Raw genomic sequence first — 16,105 nt, 5'->3', positions numbered from 1 at the left:
TGCAATCATTGGCCTTATGGTCTCCGTCCAAGCCACAGACAAAATGACTTTACTGGATATGGGCCTTGATCCCAGGAAGACTGGCATCACCAAGATGAAGAGGTAACCCCCTAAAAAGGAGGCTACCAAGCTCCTGAACTTTTCCCCATAAATATCTAGAAGGTCTTCACTACAGGTGATTGTGCAAACAGAAACTGAAAGCTGCAACTTTATGTGGCTAAAACCTAAACTATTTTCAGGGAATTTGAACAGAGGGAAAAAAAAAAAAAAAGGAAGTCCACATGACAGAAGAGGTGGGGCCACAGCAGAGGAGGGTTTTGATCCACAACAGAGGAGGTAGGCCCACAACTCTTCCCCTGCACCACTCTGCTCCCCATGTCTCTGTTGCAACACAGATCCTAATCCTCAATAAAACACCCGTGGCACCCTTGTGGCATCATGAAGGGTTTAATCCAAATCGAACTTAAGCCCATGGTCTATAAACCAACTACTGATACTGGGGATACCCCCAACCCTGATGATACTGATTTGAGGTTCTCTGGGGGAAGAAACTTATAAATAGGATAGGAGTGGGGAGCACCATTTCCCACCCCCACCTCAAGTATATCCAGTGACCAAACAACAATAATAAGATAAATATAAAAAGAAAGAAAGAACCCTGAATACAGGGAGAGAAAACCAACAAGAAACAACTTAAAACAAAGGCCCATAATTTGACCTAATTGGAAATCCAAAATTTACTAGAAACACTTATATAGCAAAAGATAAAAGGGCACTGATTGGCTTGTGTATCTTTATAATCTAGGTTCTGAACTAATTTTTTAAAAAGATTCATTTATTTATTTAAGAGAGAGAGAGAGAGGTGAGGAAGGGGTAGAAGGAGAGAATCTTTAAGCAAACACCCTACTGAGCATGGAGCCCAACATAGGGTTCGATCCCATGACCCATGAGATCATGACCTGAACTGAAACCAAGAGTTGGACGCTTAACAGACTGAGCCACCCAAGCACCCCTGAATTAATTTTAATATTTGCAGAGATTCATCAATTGGTCTTAATGAATACTAAGGCTAAAATTACAGTTATTCCTTGAATCCCACTAAAGGTAAACATGGTATCCCCTATAATCAGGGATTTACTTAAAGGAGTTACTGAATATAAGGTAGAAGACAAATAGGTATGACTCTCCTTAACTGTAGGAACTTTTGTCTAGCTTAAATTCCCTATGGTTATAGCACTCACTGACCTAAAATATCCCATAGTGAGCATGGACACTCTGACCCAGTAAAAAATAAATGAAAATTACTGGCTTAACAAAATAAGAACTCATGACCCATCCCCCACTCTCCACACTCCCAACCCCATTAAATAGTTAACATGACTCAATGCAATTTAAAACAAGATCCTCAAGGATTAAAAACTTTTTATTTAACAGGTAATGAGTGAATCCTTCCCTGATCCCACTGCTATTCCATTTAACAGCCTTATTTGGCCTGTTCCTTAAATCTGAAAGAAATGAATGGTGGTCTATAGTGAATTGCCACAACTGTAATGCTACGGTCCCATCCCATTAAAGCCTCTACACCCAACAACCTAATTATTGAAATTGCTGACTATATCCAATCAGCACTGGGCTCCATGTTCAGCAAGGAGTCTGCTTGGGATTCTCTCTCTCCCTTTCTCCCTCTCCCCCTGACCCTCCCCACACTGTGCTCTGTAAATAAATAAATAAAATCTTTAAAAAGAAAAAAAAGAAACAGGCATTGACCATCTCAGCACTCACATGGTTAAGACAACTTCAACATCTTTAATCTCTTTTGGGTTCTGGATGTAATATATTCTTTAATTACAAATTTTACTTAATGTCACTAATGTTGTTATTTACAAATTAGCCCACCTTGAAAGAGGATCCCACCAATAAAAGGCTCTAAAATCTGTCCAAATTGAAATCAACAAGCACTCCAGTTTGTGCCCTCAGAAACCTCTTCACCATAGAGGCTTCAGTAACCATGTTTCACGGCTCCTGGAGTTTCTGGACCACCTATACTGGCCATAAGTTGCCCATTGACTTCTGATGCAAGAAACTGCCTTTCTTGGGTTGGTGCTATATACCATTAGAATGGGAATTACTGGCCATATAGTGGTTTTTTTCTGGAAATAAACTCTCACAAACCTTGAGCCTCTGACCCCTTGTACCTGGCTAGCCATTATGCCTTGAGTTATTAAAGCAGCACCCCAAAAGCTCAGCATAGCTTCTGAGTCTTCCTTGCTACTGGATAAAGTCAAGCCTGGGCCCTCGATATAATCCACCTGCAGAGGGGGTGGCCTCTCCTGCCTTCAGTCTCTCAACAGATGCCACAGTGCTGGTGGAGGCCATGCCTCTCCCAGAGCCCTCAGCTACTTGGGCAGCCCATTAGAATCAAAGGAATGATCAGCAGTGGGAGTTCATACATTTTACTGATAATATCACTACCGTCATACATGATGGGACCAGTGAAGAGCTTCTGCTTTTCATCCCATAACCAGAATGTCCCTGATAAAGGAGAAAACCCAAAGGTCAGCATGATTGGCACACTTTAGGTGATAACAGTTGGCCCCATTGGTACATTTTTGTACATTGCCTAAGAGTTGCCCCCCTTTGGGGTAAAGAACTCTGGGAGTCTCTTTACAGATACCCAAAATAAAAATCAAGGAACAGATTTCTCTACATATACTAAGACTACAATATAAAGCTCACTAGGATACCCCTTATCCCTTTTAGAGTTCTAGATACACTAATAGTGGCCAAAGCACTCATTTCACTTGTCAGAATACACAATACTGGGATCTTGAAGAAAACATTCAAACTTTCAGCTCATCTATAGGACCCAGGCAGCCAGCCCAAGGCAGCAAGTTTAATTAAGAGGCTGAATGGGCTCCTCAAAGTACTATTTAAGTCACGAAGTAAAAAATTCATGTGGACCCCTGGGGATATTGACTCTGTACACTAATGCCACACAGATTTCTGCCTTGGCGTGTGATAAAATAGACCTCAAATGGCCTAACCACAAGTTCCCCTCCCCACACTGCCCTCATGGATACGGCTGCTTTGCCAAACAACCCTCCCTATCAAAGGAACCAGGCATCGTTCCTGCTCATCCCTGAGCAGATTTCAGTTTCCTGACTGCCTGCAGAATTATTCAAATAAGGCAATCATATCTTCCCACAGGAGCCAAGAGGAACCCCACCTTCTTAATACTACAGAGCCTGCCTCCCGCAACCCTTGTTTACTCTGTTCCCAAGTGCAGGCTCTATGTAGCCCTGAACAGTGTCTTCCTACCCAAGGCTGTACGTATATGTGACTAATAAACTGATTCTGATTTCATCCGATCTCATCCGTCCAGTGTCAGGTGTCCTGTGTTTACCATCCCCACCACCCTCAGGTTGGAATCCCTCCTTCACCAATGGGGTGAATAGGAGGCAACTAAAACACCTACCACCAATACCACTTTCCTTTCTCTCTTGAAAGGGAGCCATAAGTGTTAGGGAGAAGAGGCATCAGGTTTGCAGATGTCCTGTGACCATGCAGACCCTCATGGAGTTACAACTTCTCTTGTTCTTCATTGTACACTGAGCTCCACTGCTGTTGTCTCATGTATGACCAGAACCTCAGGTAGAGGTATATGCATCTGCATCCTCTTTGTTCCAAACCTAGGATATTTAGGGCCGAGGATCTATTTAAACCACCCTGTGCCCTTCTTGAGTTCATTTCAGTCTTTCTCCTGAACTCTTCTGGGGTTCTGGGAAGTCCACGTGGCCCATCTGCTGAGGCACTTCTCCTCATCATTGTTTCTGTACCTTTCTAGGGATCTACTAAATATGAAGCTTCTTTAAGATGCTGTTTCCCTGAGAATTAAGTCATAGGTCTGTCTATACTTGGATTTCTTAACCTCATTCGAATTTCTATTGCTTAATTCCCCTCCAGCTCGACCCAGAGAACTGAGGTTGCGGGCACCTTCCCAGAGACTCAGATAATACCTAGGGCCTCGTCACATCTTGAATTCCTCTCTCACCAACTAGTGAATGATTCAATTCTCTTCCTGGAAACAAAAACGAACTTTTATGTTGTTATATACACTTTCCCACTCTAAAGTCTATTCTCAATTCTCTAGCTACAGATAGCTTAAAAAATCCTTTCTCTCAGGAAGTCAGGTTATTTCCAGAGGCAACTTCAACTTTCAAGACTCTGGCTCTTTGTTTGCATTTTAAAAAACTAATTAGGGCACCTGGGTGGTGCAGTTGGTCAGTCAGGTTACGCATTTGACTCTGTTTTGGCTCAGGTCATGATCTCAGGGTCATGAGATGGAGCCCCGCGTTGGGCTTTCATGCTCAGTGTGGAGTCTGTTTAGGATTCTCTCTCCTTCTCCCTCTGTCCCTCCCGCTTGTGCTCTCTCTCTCTCTCTCTCTAAAATAAATAAATCTTTAAAAAAATTGATCAGAAACTTAAGTGACCATGTATCATTGCACAACAAACTATGTCTAAAGAAAGCATTAAAGGAAGTATAAAGGAGTAGTTATTTTAATTATCAGCTCTACACATCTAAAACAGTGACTCTTAATTGAGCCTTTACTTACCTAGGTATAATGTATTGCATTAAATACATTATTTTATTTAAACTTTACCACAAAAGTCAGAGATACAGGGTCAGGTGAGATAGGGTGGGAATTATACCCATAATTCAAATGAGACAACCAAAATTGAATCTTTCAGATATTAGGAACTTGCTCTAAATTAGGATTTAAGCCCTGCTACATGTGATTCCAAAGCATGGTTTTTTTTCTTCGTTTCATATTATTGCCTCCCTTCTAGATTCATAGACCCTTATATGTTTAGAAGAGATTAGATAGCATAAAAATGCCCAGAATTATAAAGTTAGGGACCAGACACTACCCAAAATTCACCTACTACACCATCCATCATACACATGAATCACTATATCAAGAAGATTTTCTTGCTTTGAACCTCATATTCTCCATAGTGTTGAACCAAATTCACAACATTTTTCAAGCAATTCATCTAATATGAACATTTTCATTCAATTTTCAATCTTAAAAATAAAGATCATACAATTGCAATAATATGCACAACTTTGAATAAAAGTTTTTTGTTCTCTTTATACTTCTAATTAACTATTATATGATATACATATACAGTATAATTATATAATCTATGAATACACACATTCAGATGTCTTAAAATTCTTTCCCAGAATAAAATGAAAGCAAATTCCTATTGCTGGTGGTATAAGCTTCTCTATAATTTAATTACTGCTATTTTCAGATTACTATTTTTACCTTCCAACTTACCTTACATCACAATTAAAATTCAATAATAATAGTAAGAGGTCAATATAAACTTTTATGTAAAGATCATAATGCTTTTGGGGGGGAGGGTAATTCTAGACTATTTATTTATTTGTTTATTTTTCCTGTACTCTATCTTTGTGGTTCTAGTTTGCATTTTGTGGAAAGACATTTTCTGATTACAAAGGAAAGGAGGCCCCAAAGAATGCAACAAAGGAAATTCAGTATTAGATTTACTGGGGGTAGCTGACTATTGACTGCAATGTATTTATTAGGCTTTTTAGTCATTTTTATACAGTAAGACAAATAAATATGCATTTTACTGTAAAATTCTGAACTTTCCCCTTGAAAGCTATAACTATGATTTGGTGACCTTCTCCAAGCTGCCCCAGCTATATACACCTTGGCTGGAAGATCCTTTAGCTCAGTAGCTGCTAAATGATCAGGCACTCTGCTTCATCCATCTGCTCTAACAGAGACCTCTTTGGAATTTTTTAATAAGCTTTGGATACTTTCTTTTTATAGCTTTGCCAACACTATCATAATGCATCCTGACACCAGGCAGTGTAAATTAATTCCTCTTCCGTCTTATGAGCCACTTCACGGGGAAGAACCAGATTTTTCACCTTAACACTTGATTAAATTGTGGAAAGAAGAAGACCAAAAAGTAGGTCTCTGAGAAAATTGTATCTCACTTATGCCAGCCTGGAGACTAAAAGTAAATTTAAAGCAAATTAGCTCTTCCTAAGATTTATTTTTTTAAGTCTTGATAGGGGAGAGGGAGAAAAATAGATAGAGGGAAAGAGGGGGCAAGGGTGGGTAAAAGCCTATTTACCTAAAATTCATCTTATGCCAGATGAACTAGAACTTCCCATATTTGCCTGCTCATAAGGCTCACCTGGGTAGTCTGGTAAGAATACAGACTAGAGCCTTCAATTACGTGTGTTTGACACCATGTGCATTGTAAGCACCCAAGGAGATTCATGTTGTCACACAAATTTGGGAATGGCTGAATTGCAGTAAAGGTTTGAGGTCAGATTCCCTAATAATATGCTGAAAACCCCCCCACAGAAACAAACATAAGTCCATATATTACTGGCTTCAGGGTCTAACAGCATGTATCACCCTGAAGAATGGTTGTTTTACCAAAGTATACCAATGCACATACACAATCTTAGAGATCTATTCATCCAATTTCCAAGGTTATTGCAAATTTTCTTGTAGTAGATTAAAAATTAAATAAATCACAAAATTGACTTTTTCCAGAGCTGTTCTATCAGGACATATACTAACGGCTTTGCTATATCAATCATCCCCTGGGCTTTTTCACCATTCATTCTTAACAGTCAACCCTAAAGTCCACCACTAAATAAGTTTAATATATTTTGCACGAAAAGTTCTGTGTGGGTGACTTCTTTTACCCCTAGAAGACCCTACCTCCTGGGAGGCAAGAACAAATAGGTTCTACGTGTGGACAGTGGATAGTAGTTGTTCAATGAGTGCTTTCCAAATGAACTTCACATCAATCTGACTTTGCAATCCATGTCATTTGTAGATCCTGTCTGAGCAGATGGGAAGCTTATGTTATCAAACCTGAAAACACTCATTGGTATTTCAAGCATTAGTACATTTATACTCTAGGCCTGGCAATATTTCTGAACAAGAAAGATGTTTCAAGTCAACCTGACACTCTGATCCATTTCACATAAGATTTTTTTTTTAAGATTTTATTTATTTGAAAGGGGGGGGCACAAGCAGGGGGAGTGGCAGAGGGAGAGGGAGAAGCAGAGGCCCCGCTGAGCAGGGAGCCCAATGTGGGGCTCCATCCCAGGACCCTGGGATCATGACTGGAGACAAAGGTAGACGCTTAACCGGATGAACCACCCAGACACCCCAATTTCACATTGGATTTCTCATTGTTATCCTTTAACATTTGATTAAGGATGCTGAAGAATTTTAGTATAGAAAAATTCCCCTAAATCCATCATAATTAAAATAACTGAAGAAAATACTAGAAAGATGACTCATTTGTAATAATCTGAAAATTACTGTAACTATAGACAGTTCTAAAAATCTTCACTAGCTGGGGAAGCTGAGGAGGCAGGAAGCATGGAAACATGGATACACTGAAGACAGCAGAAACAACTGCTCACCAAAGCTTATTTACCCTGGAAGGTCAGCCTGAGGGGCCAGAACATTCTGGATGATATTGACCAAGATATCTCTGGGTCTTTCAAAGAGATCATAAAAAACAATAGATTAAGAAAAACACAAGGTTGAAGAAGATTTCACTTAATTCAACTAATATTTGAAGAGCATCATTTATAGATGTGCATCTTCTGAATAAAAAAATCAGAAAAAATCTTTTGAAATGTGATGAATGTAAAACAGCTGTTTGTAAGAGGACGAATACTGAGAATGAATATATGAAGGCAGTGAAGTAAGGGAAACAAACATTACATGATTACATTAAAGCACATTTAGAGCACAATTTCATTTCAACAGTCAATACAGCCCCTAGTAAATTGCAGACTCTCCCAGACCCACAGCTTTATAGTCTTCCTTCATCAATTTTCTCTTGCTCTCTCCAGCCCCCACTCCTGCCATAGACCTTCCAGTGTCCTCTTCCTCTTCATCCTATTCAGACCAGCTCTTGGAAAATATTTGCTTAATTCATTCACAGGAATATGCTATATATGTGGTTCCCTACAAGAAAAACTCCAGACAAAGTCTTAGACAAAAGAAGCAGACTGTTAATGGTGGCACTTCTGCAAATTAGCTAATAAAAAAGAAGTGTTATTTTGGGAAAGATGGGGGGAAACACTTTCCTGAATTATCAGCATTTTATCTTCTGCCCATGTTTAAGGTTGAGGCAGGGAGGCTGGAGTCACATCTTGGTTTTTAGCAGCACCAATTACATAACATCGGGCAGATTCCTCAACCTCTTTGAGCCTCAGTTTCCCTTGACCCTGTCTTGTTATGTTTCCTCAATGACTAAATCCCTTTATTTTCCATTTGCAGTGTAGGCAGGAGAAGCTAGATCTTTAGAGTCTTCTTTAATTAAGTTTTTAGCTGTCACCTCTTTCACTCCTCTTACTTCAAATCTGCTTAAACCCACCTAAACTCAAACACTCATCAAAAATAGTCAGAAACTTAAGAGGAAAGTAGTCATTAAAGCCTATTCTAATTATAAGCATTTATAAGCCAATTTGTTTCACTTTCAAGACCTATGCATTGTTGCAATAACCTCAAAACTTTGAATTTTTTTGAGCTAGATAAACTTTACTAAAAATATATTTTACCTGCACTAAAAAGTACGAACTTAAAGAAAAACTAATCAGTATGTACACAATAGCTTTTGTTTCATTTGAATGAAGAATGTTCTTGTTCAAGTCACTCTTGTGTCACCAGGAGACTGTCCCTGGGTCTTTCAGTCTCAGAAGAGATGACTCTTAAGTTCTAAGTTACATACTCCACCCCACAGTAGTAAGGTTTCTGAAAACAAGAAGACTTGCATGTTGGGGACTGCAGGACAATGACAATAATCACACATCACATTGTGTGGAGAGAGGAACATTCTGGCATTTTCAGAAGCCCTTATTAGGAAATAATGAAAACAATACAAATTTACGTGTTTTTTGTTTGTTTGTTTTTAATACTTAACTGTGTGTGTGATTTTCCCCAGCAAATCATCCATAAGGCATGGAGGGAAAGCAGAGCTGCCTATCTTCTGTTAACTTAAATAGTCTTCGTATTTTAAAATATTAATTGCCAAAATTAAAATTCAAAACTTGTTTCCCAGTAAATTCTATATCAGAAGGCTTTCTGTATCTGAAAATGGCATGTTTCTTTGATGTGTTTTTAATTTAAGCTAGCTCGGTCATAACAGAATATTTTCACTGAGTTTTTTTTTTTTTTTTTTTCATAGGCATTTATTCAACCGAAGCCAAGTTGAATGGCCATTTTGCTGCTAGGTAAGGTATGCAGTAAACTCTTTGGAGTCTAAGAATCTTCTTTTTCTTTTAATACTTTCTGTAATTTGCCTCAAGATTTATTTAGGGAACATATATTGAGATATTCTCATCTTTGTCTCTCATACACATAGTAGTAATTATAACTGTAAATAGAATTTTTGGTCTTTTAAAAGTGCATTTTTAAAATATTATCTGCACTCTGACACAGTCTCTTCCTTTAAATTATTTTAGTGGTAACTCTCATTTTTAAAATTAACGGTAGTGATGGAAACATATGATCCAACTCCTAATTCTATCACCATCTATAACTGGGGGCAAGTGACTAATTTTTCATAACACATTTTTAATGACCTGTGAAGTTCAGTAGCTGGGTGAAAATTAATAAGTGTGTTTTCTGTTTTTAAGGATATATAGAAATATATCAATAGGCTAATTTTAAAAATTGAGATGTAACATTTTGCACAAGGCACTCAAATGTCTATCTGACCTTGACCACAGCACACCTAATCCAGTTTTTTTTCCTATTTTACAATTTCGTGGTTTTTTTTAAGATTTTATTTATTTGAGAGAGAGAGAGAGAGAGAAAGACAGCATGAGCAGGGAGAGGGGCAGAGGGAGCAGAGCAGGGAGCCTGATGTGGGGCTCAATCCCAGGACCCTGGGATCATGACCTGAGCCAAAGCCAGATGCTTAACTGACTGAGCCACCCAGGTGTTTCAGATTTTACAATTTCATAGAGTTGATGCAAAGCCAAATTAATCAATGCTACTGAAGACAGTCAAGAGAAAAACAAAACAATAGACATTCCACTTGGAGATATCTGAGAATTTTGGTGCCAGAAGGAGCTTTAGTCATCAGCAAATAATAAAAATTAAATTAACAAGAAAGCAATCCTGATTTCAAAGATGTGAAAAAGGAGACCAGATTGCTGGTATGACAGAGATCTCATTAATTTCAGAATCAAGTCTAGACAGCATGTCACTGGACATCTGGGCCAGTATTTATACCACAATAATGATGGTTTCTAATTTTTTCAAGGATAAAACCATTTTTTAAACATCAGATCACCTATAGACATGGTGGATGTAATTTGCAATAGGAAAAGACCAAGCCTTTGGGTGTGTGTGGGAGAGGAAGGTAGACTTTTTGCTACCCCATTCTGTGAAGGTCATGCCTTCATGTGCTTAGAGGAAGGTTTCTGATGGTAAAGTCTCTTAGGGAAAGACATGTCCATATCTTGACCCTGTGCCATGCTTAGAAGTCAATTTATGTTCTTCTAAGTCTTTGTGAAAATAATCATTCTCTTTGGTTGGAGAGCCCTCTTGCTTGGCGGTAGATTGTTGGGGTAGAGGCTCATTCAATGATAATCCTACCTGGGAATGATAATATTCAGACAATAACAGTTGTATTCATTGGGGTCTGAGTCGCATAATAACTTCTAGGATATAAAATCACAACATGTACTGATTTCTTTATGTACAGGGAGAAGGATTCTAACCTAGAGTCCAGGGAGGCAGGAAAATATTGAAACAACTTTGCCTATGGAAGGAGGGTAGAAACCTGAAACAAGGCTGGACACTAAGGACAGAGCCAACCAGTAGGGAACCCCCATGAATGGGCATAATTAATGGACTCTAGAAGTAATGATGTTGAGTATCTAATGCTAGGTTTCTCATCTCTGCACTATAATTCTCTCATATTATCCTCCAGTCTTGGGTAAAGTTTACTATGCACCACAACCATCTTAATGATATCTCTGCTTTGGGCAACAAAGAGAGGACCCTGAGGACAATTCTAGTTTGATTTCAACTAGATAGAGTTGCAGCAGTATCAAAAAGTTGTAGGAAACAGCAGAAAGTGGTCAGCAGACACACCAGAGCATCAGATGAGAAAAAGTGACAGGTGGCACTCAGGATGGAGTCTTAGAATCTGAAGACTCTCAGTAATACTAAGTGTGGGGAAAAAATAGTTTGTACATCCCATAATATGGCAGATAACAATGAGTTCATTGAGATTTAATGCAGGATGATGCCTCAAGGTTGAAGAACCCACATTTTTTAGTTATCTGACTGAGAAATTACATAACAGATGAAAAGGTACTATGAAATAAATATTTCAAAGCAGCTAACTCTCATTTTTATAACAATAATCGACATACATTTGGAAAATGGTAATATATATGTCAATTGACAGTATTTGTTTAGACACAGATGCATACATGGCTTGCAGACCCTTCTAATAATTCTGTAGAATCCTAGGAAACCAGGATCCCCATGTTGGTTGGACTATATCATAAATCGTCTCCCCAATGGCCAAAAACCTGTCTCCTGTAACAACTGGAACTTTAATCTCTAATACGTAAGCTTTCTTCTACCTAACTTTAATTCACTCCTTCTTCCATGTAAAATTACAGGCTATTCAAGCTAAAGTACTTTGTTGAGTGCTCATGTAATCTAATCCTTTCAGTTGGCTCTTCGAGATTGAAAGGCTAGATAATCATAGTCAATATTCATAGACAATTCTGGGGGGTCTCAGCAATGTTATCTGTAGAATAGATGGCAAAAATCTTATGCTACATTCCATCCCAATCCAGCCCCATCATTTGTTCAGTCCAGAGTCCTGGTAGCCTATTTTGAGCACTGAAAGCCTACCACCACTTGAGGGTTAAGGGTTCACACATTAGTGGCATTCTTCACTAGGCCTTAGCCAAGCTTTATTTGTTAGACTATGATAATCATGGCAGAGAATCATTCTCGAGTGAAAAAAATAAAATATCATTCCTGAAAATTCCAAATTATTTTCAGTAAGGCTGGGATGGAAAAGTCTCATTTAATTAGCAAGTGCAATAAAGATGTGACATTTACAAACTAATTATAACACATTTCCATTCTTCATTGGTACACTGAATGATGACATATTGTTCTTTTATAGTTGCCATTTCCAAGTTTTAATTGCTTTGGTTTAATTGGTTTAATCCAAAAAATGTCAATTCAGTAATTACCACCATGCTGTCGGAATTAGCTTCATTTATCGTGCAAAAGAAAATTGACTTCAGAAAAGGAAAAACAATTATAATATGATATCAGGGGAAATACTATATCATCAAGATATTAAAAAACAATGTTGTATATAACTGAAACTATTTTATGGGAACAAAGAAAATGCTCTTTTTTCAATTCTAAATAATATACCAAATAAATAATCAAATATAAATTAACTAATGTAGAATCACATTCATTCTTTTATAAATTTATTAATTTGCTTCAAAAATATCTATTGAGTGCAAATTATATGCCTGGAAAAACAGTTATATAACTACTTTCATGGAATCTAATGGGTGAAAAAAAATAATGAACACAAATCCACGTATAAATACAAACTGTGGTCTTAGATGAAAAATCATTTGTTTTGTGAGTGTATCAGAGGCTGATTCATTAATATAAGCTGAGATATGAAGAAAAGGAGCTATCTGGTTGATACAGAAGCAAAAGAAGAGTATTTCATGCAGAGGAGGAGAACATAGCACATTTCAGAAGCTGAGGGAAGGCCAGTGTGGCCTAAACACAGAGAAGGTGGTGGAAAATGGCACAAGATGAAGTGGGTCAGTTAACAGTGGCTACATCATGGGGCATGTTAAGGATTTGTTCTATCCTAACAGCAATGGAAAGTCATTGACATTTTTGAAGCAATAGCATGATCATCAAAATTGAGCTTTAGAAAGATCACTTCGGTGCAGATTGGAAAAGAAGAGTGGATTCAAGGGATAAGTTTGGAGACAATTGCAGTATTCCAGGTGAGAGACAATGATCAGTTAGATGGTAGAGTTTATGCCTTCAATTTAACAATCCATAAAGTCTAAAGTTATTTGTGTTCTACAAATGACCTATTTTCACAGAATTACACATATCAGACTCAAAGGGAAAGAGAAGTGATAAAATAGAATGTGTATGTGCTTTAGATGGAATACACCTGGTTTAGCTCTGGTCTGAACTTTTGGCTCCACCACTTATTAGCTAAGGGACCTTATACAAGGCATTAAGCTCTCTCAGCCTCAGCTTTCACATCTTTTGAGCACAGAATACTACCTCCCACAGCTGAGAAGACTAAGTGTGACAACGTGTGTGATATTCTCAGCATGTGGAAGGTCAGTTAGTTTGAAGAGCCCCAGGACGGATTGGCTGGTTTCATCCCCTCATGTTAGAGATTCTCGAATTCCTTTTGAAACCGGTTCCTCCTCCTGGGTTTCTTTCTCCATGAACAACACTAAAATCCACCCAGTTGCACAGGTCAGAAGCCCAGCAGGCATCCTTTTCCCTCACCTCCATGACCATCAAGTCATATTTCTCTAAATAGCTCTTTATTTTTTTTTAAGATTTTATTTATTTATTTGACAGAGAGAGAGACAGCCAGTGAGAGAGGGAACACAAGCAGGGGGAGTGGGAGAGGAAGAAGCAGGCTCCCAGCGGAGGAGCCTGATGTGGGGCTCGATCCCAGAACGCCGGGATCACACCCTGAGCCGAAGGCAGCTGTTTAACGACTGAGCCACCCAGGCGCCCCTCTAAATAGCTCTTTAAATGATGGACCAACTGCTCTGCTCACTTTCTTTTACTAACCTAGTTAAGGTCACCAACATCTCCAGATTGGATTATCCCCTTCACTGATTATCCTGCCTCAGTTTTCTTTTCCTCTTCCATTCTTTATGCTAGCCACGCAAATCTTAACTATCTCAGCTCTTTGACCATTCTCCTTAAGCCAAGAAAAAGTCACCTTGTTCCTTAGCAGGACTAACAACACCCTGCGTGATCTACATTTTGCTTATATTCCAGCCTTGCCTCTTGCTTCTCCTCCCCTGTGGTCCAGCAGCTGAAAGAAACTGCTCCCCACTCAGGACTTGTAGCTCTCAGAAATACTTCCTTCACCTCCAGACTCAGGCCAATGGATGGATGCAGTTCCTCCTGGCTGGAGCATTCTCCTTCCAAAGCTTCTCTTCACCCAATCAATACCTACTCAAAACTGAGGCTTTGGCTCAGATAGCACTTTGTTTGAAAGGAAACTTTTCCTCCACCTGACCGTATCTCAAAAATGTAGGACAGCCTATCACTTGAATTTCATTATTTGAATGAACTGAGTGAGCACTCAAGTGGGGCCTGAAGAGTCTCACTGGATTGGCGCAAGTCACATAGGTTGGGGCTGGTAGTGTGAGCAGAAGACCCAGGTCTCCTGCTACACGTTGCAGTGTCCCTTTCTCACCATTATGCCAACACCTACCTTATTAGTCTCTGATTGCATTAGCTCTCTTCATTAAGCCTTAGAAACATTCTCTTCATGTCGTTGCAAAATGTTACATTTATCCTGTGGGTTATGATTTTTTCACACAAAACAGACTGATGTCACTTCCTTTCCCAATATTTCTTTGACTCTCCTGAAGTGGTAGCTGTGGCTACTGTAACACTCTCAAGCACTCTTGCAGATTTGTTATACTGATCTCCTTCCCCATGATACTGTAAACTCTTCTGAAACTAGGACCATGCTAACTTCATTTTACATTTCTGGTACCCAAGACTATTCTTGGGACACAGTAGTATTTAACATTTGTTGAACTTAATGGCACTCTACAGCTAAATGGTGTCCAAATGAGGGCAACTAACATGATGTAAAGAATGCTAAGAGAAAATGATGCAAGAGTAAAATGACAGACAAAAGTAATTACGGCTCTGCCATCTAGAGATACAGAGATGGAGAAAAAGCAGATGACTCTAGCTAAGAAAAAGAATCAGGAAGGCAACTGAGAAGATGGTGCCACTGCTGGAACAGGCTGCCTCTCCTGGGGAGTACCTTCAGTTCCTCAGTGACCTTCCTGCCTCTTTGTTATTCAAGATAGAGAACTGGAGATGGAAAGGAAGAAACTGTCACTTTCAGACAGCTGAACAGTTAAGTAGGAAAGCTGACTCATACAGCACTTTCTATGCCTGCTGGGAAGCCTACACCAGCCCAAGAGTAGCTGAGCGGGTTTCACAGGTTGCACATTATTGAAATGGCAGAATCAAAGTCAATTGGCTGTAATAGAAATGGAACTGAGCTGGGAACAGAAATCGAAGTGTTAGTTCTAGTCTTGTCCTCTGGCCTTCAGCAGACCTCTGAGCCTCATTTTCCTCCTCTGTAAAACAAAGGGTTTAAAGTAGATGGTCTCCAACAGCCCCTTCTCATTCAGGGGTTCTGCAATTTATGGGCTTGGCTTGATTTACTTAAAGCAGCTACACAACCAAGGTAGAGAAGACTGTCAATCTGGTTAATGTATGCAAAAGCAGACATTCAAGCTCATCTCTTCACTCCTGGAACTTGAACGGAACTAATTGAAGCATTGACCCATAATGATATCCCCTCATCTACATATGGTAAGCACAGCTGTAAGCCTTATCAATTAAAAGTTAGAGATATGGTGAGGTTGTAGAGCAGTGGTTTGCAAATATCAAAATCGGCATGGCAACTTGTTTAAAACACAGTTGCAAAGCCTTGTTCCAAATCTGCCAAATTGGAATCTCCAAGATGGAGCCCTAGGAATATGTATTTTGTACAAAGTTCCCATGTGATTTGATAAATCAACTAGTTTGAGGCTAATTTTTAAAAGAAAATTTGTGTTTCTTGAAGAGTAGCCTGTAGGTCATTTTCATGTGAATTATCTGAGATGCTTGTTAAAAATATCTGGGAATGGGGGCGCCTGGGTGGCTCAGTCGTTAAGTGTCTGCCTTTGGCTCAGGGCGTGATCCCAGCGTTCTGGGATCGAGCCCCG

General features: G+C 39.1%; 1 protein-coding gene across 17 annotated transcripts in view; it reads right to left on the bottom strand.

Moving 5' to 3' along the window:
* PKIB (cAMP-dependent protein kinase inhibitor beta) overlaps positions 1 to 16,105 on the bottom strand; it is a 192,504-nt gene that overhangs the window by 24,687 nt on the left and 151,712 nt on the right. The window lies entirely within an intron of this gene.

The sequence above is a fragment of the Ursus americanus genome, chromosome 11 (genome assembly GCF_024610735.1).
Source record: "Ursus americanus isolate L20-20 chromosome 11, mUrsAme1.1.p, whole genome shotgun sequence".
Lineage (NCBI taxonomy): Eukaryota > Metazoa > Chordata > Mammalia > Carnivora > Ursidae > Ursus > Ursus americanus.
Note: the sequence above shows the minus strand (reverse complement) of the source record. Positions and strands in the feature narration are given on the sequence as shown.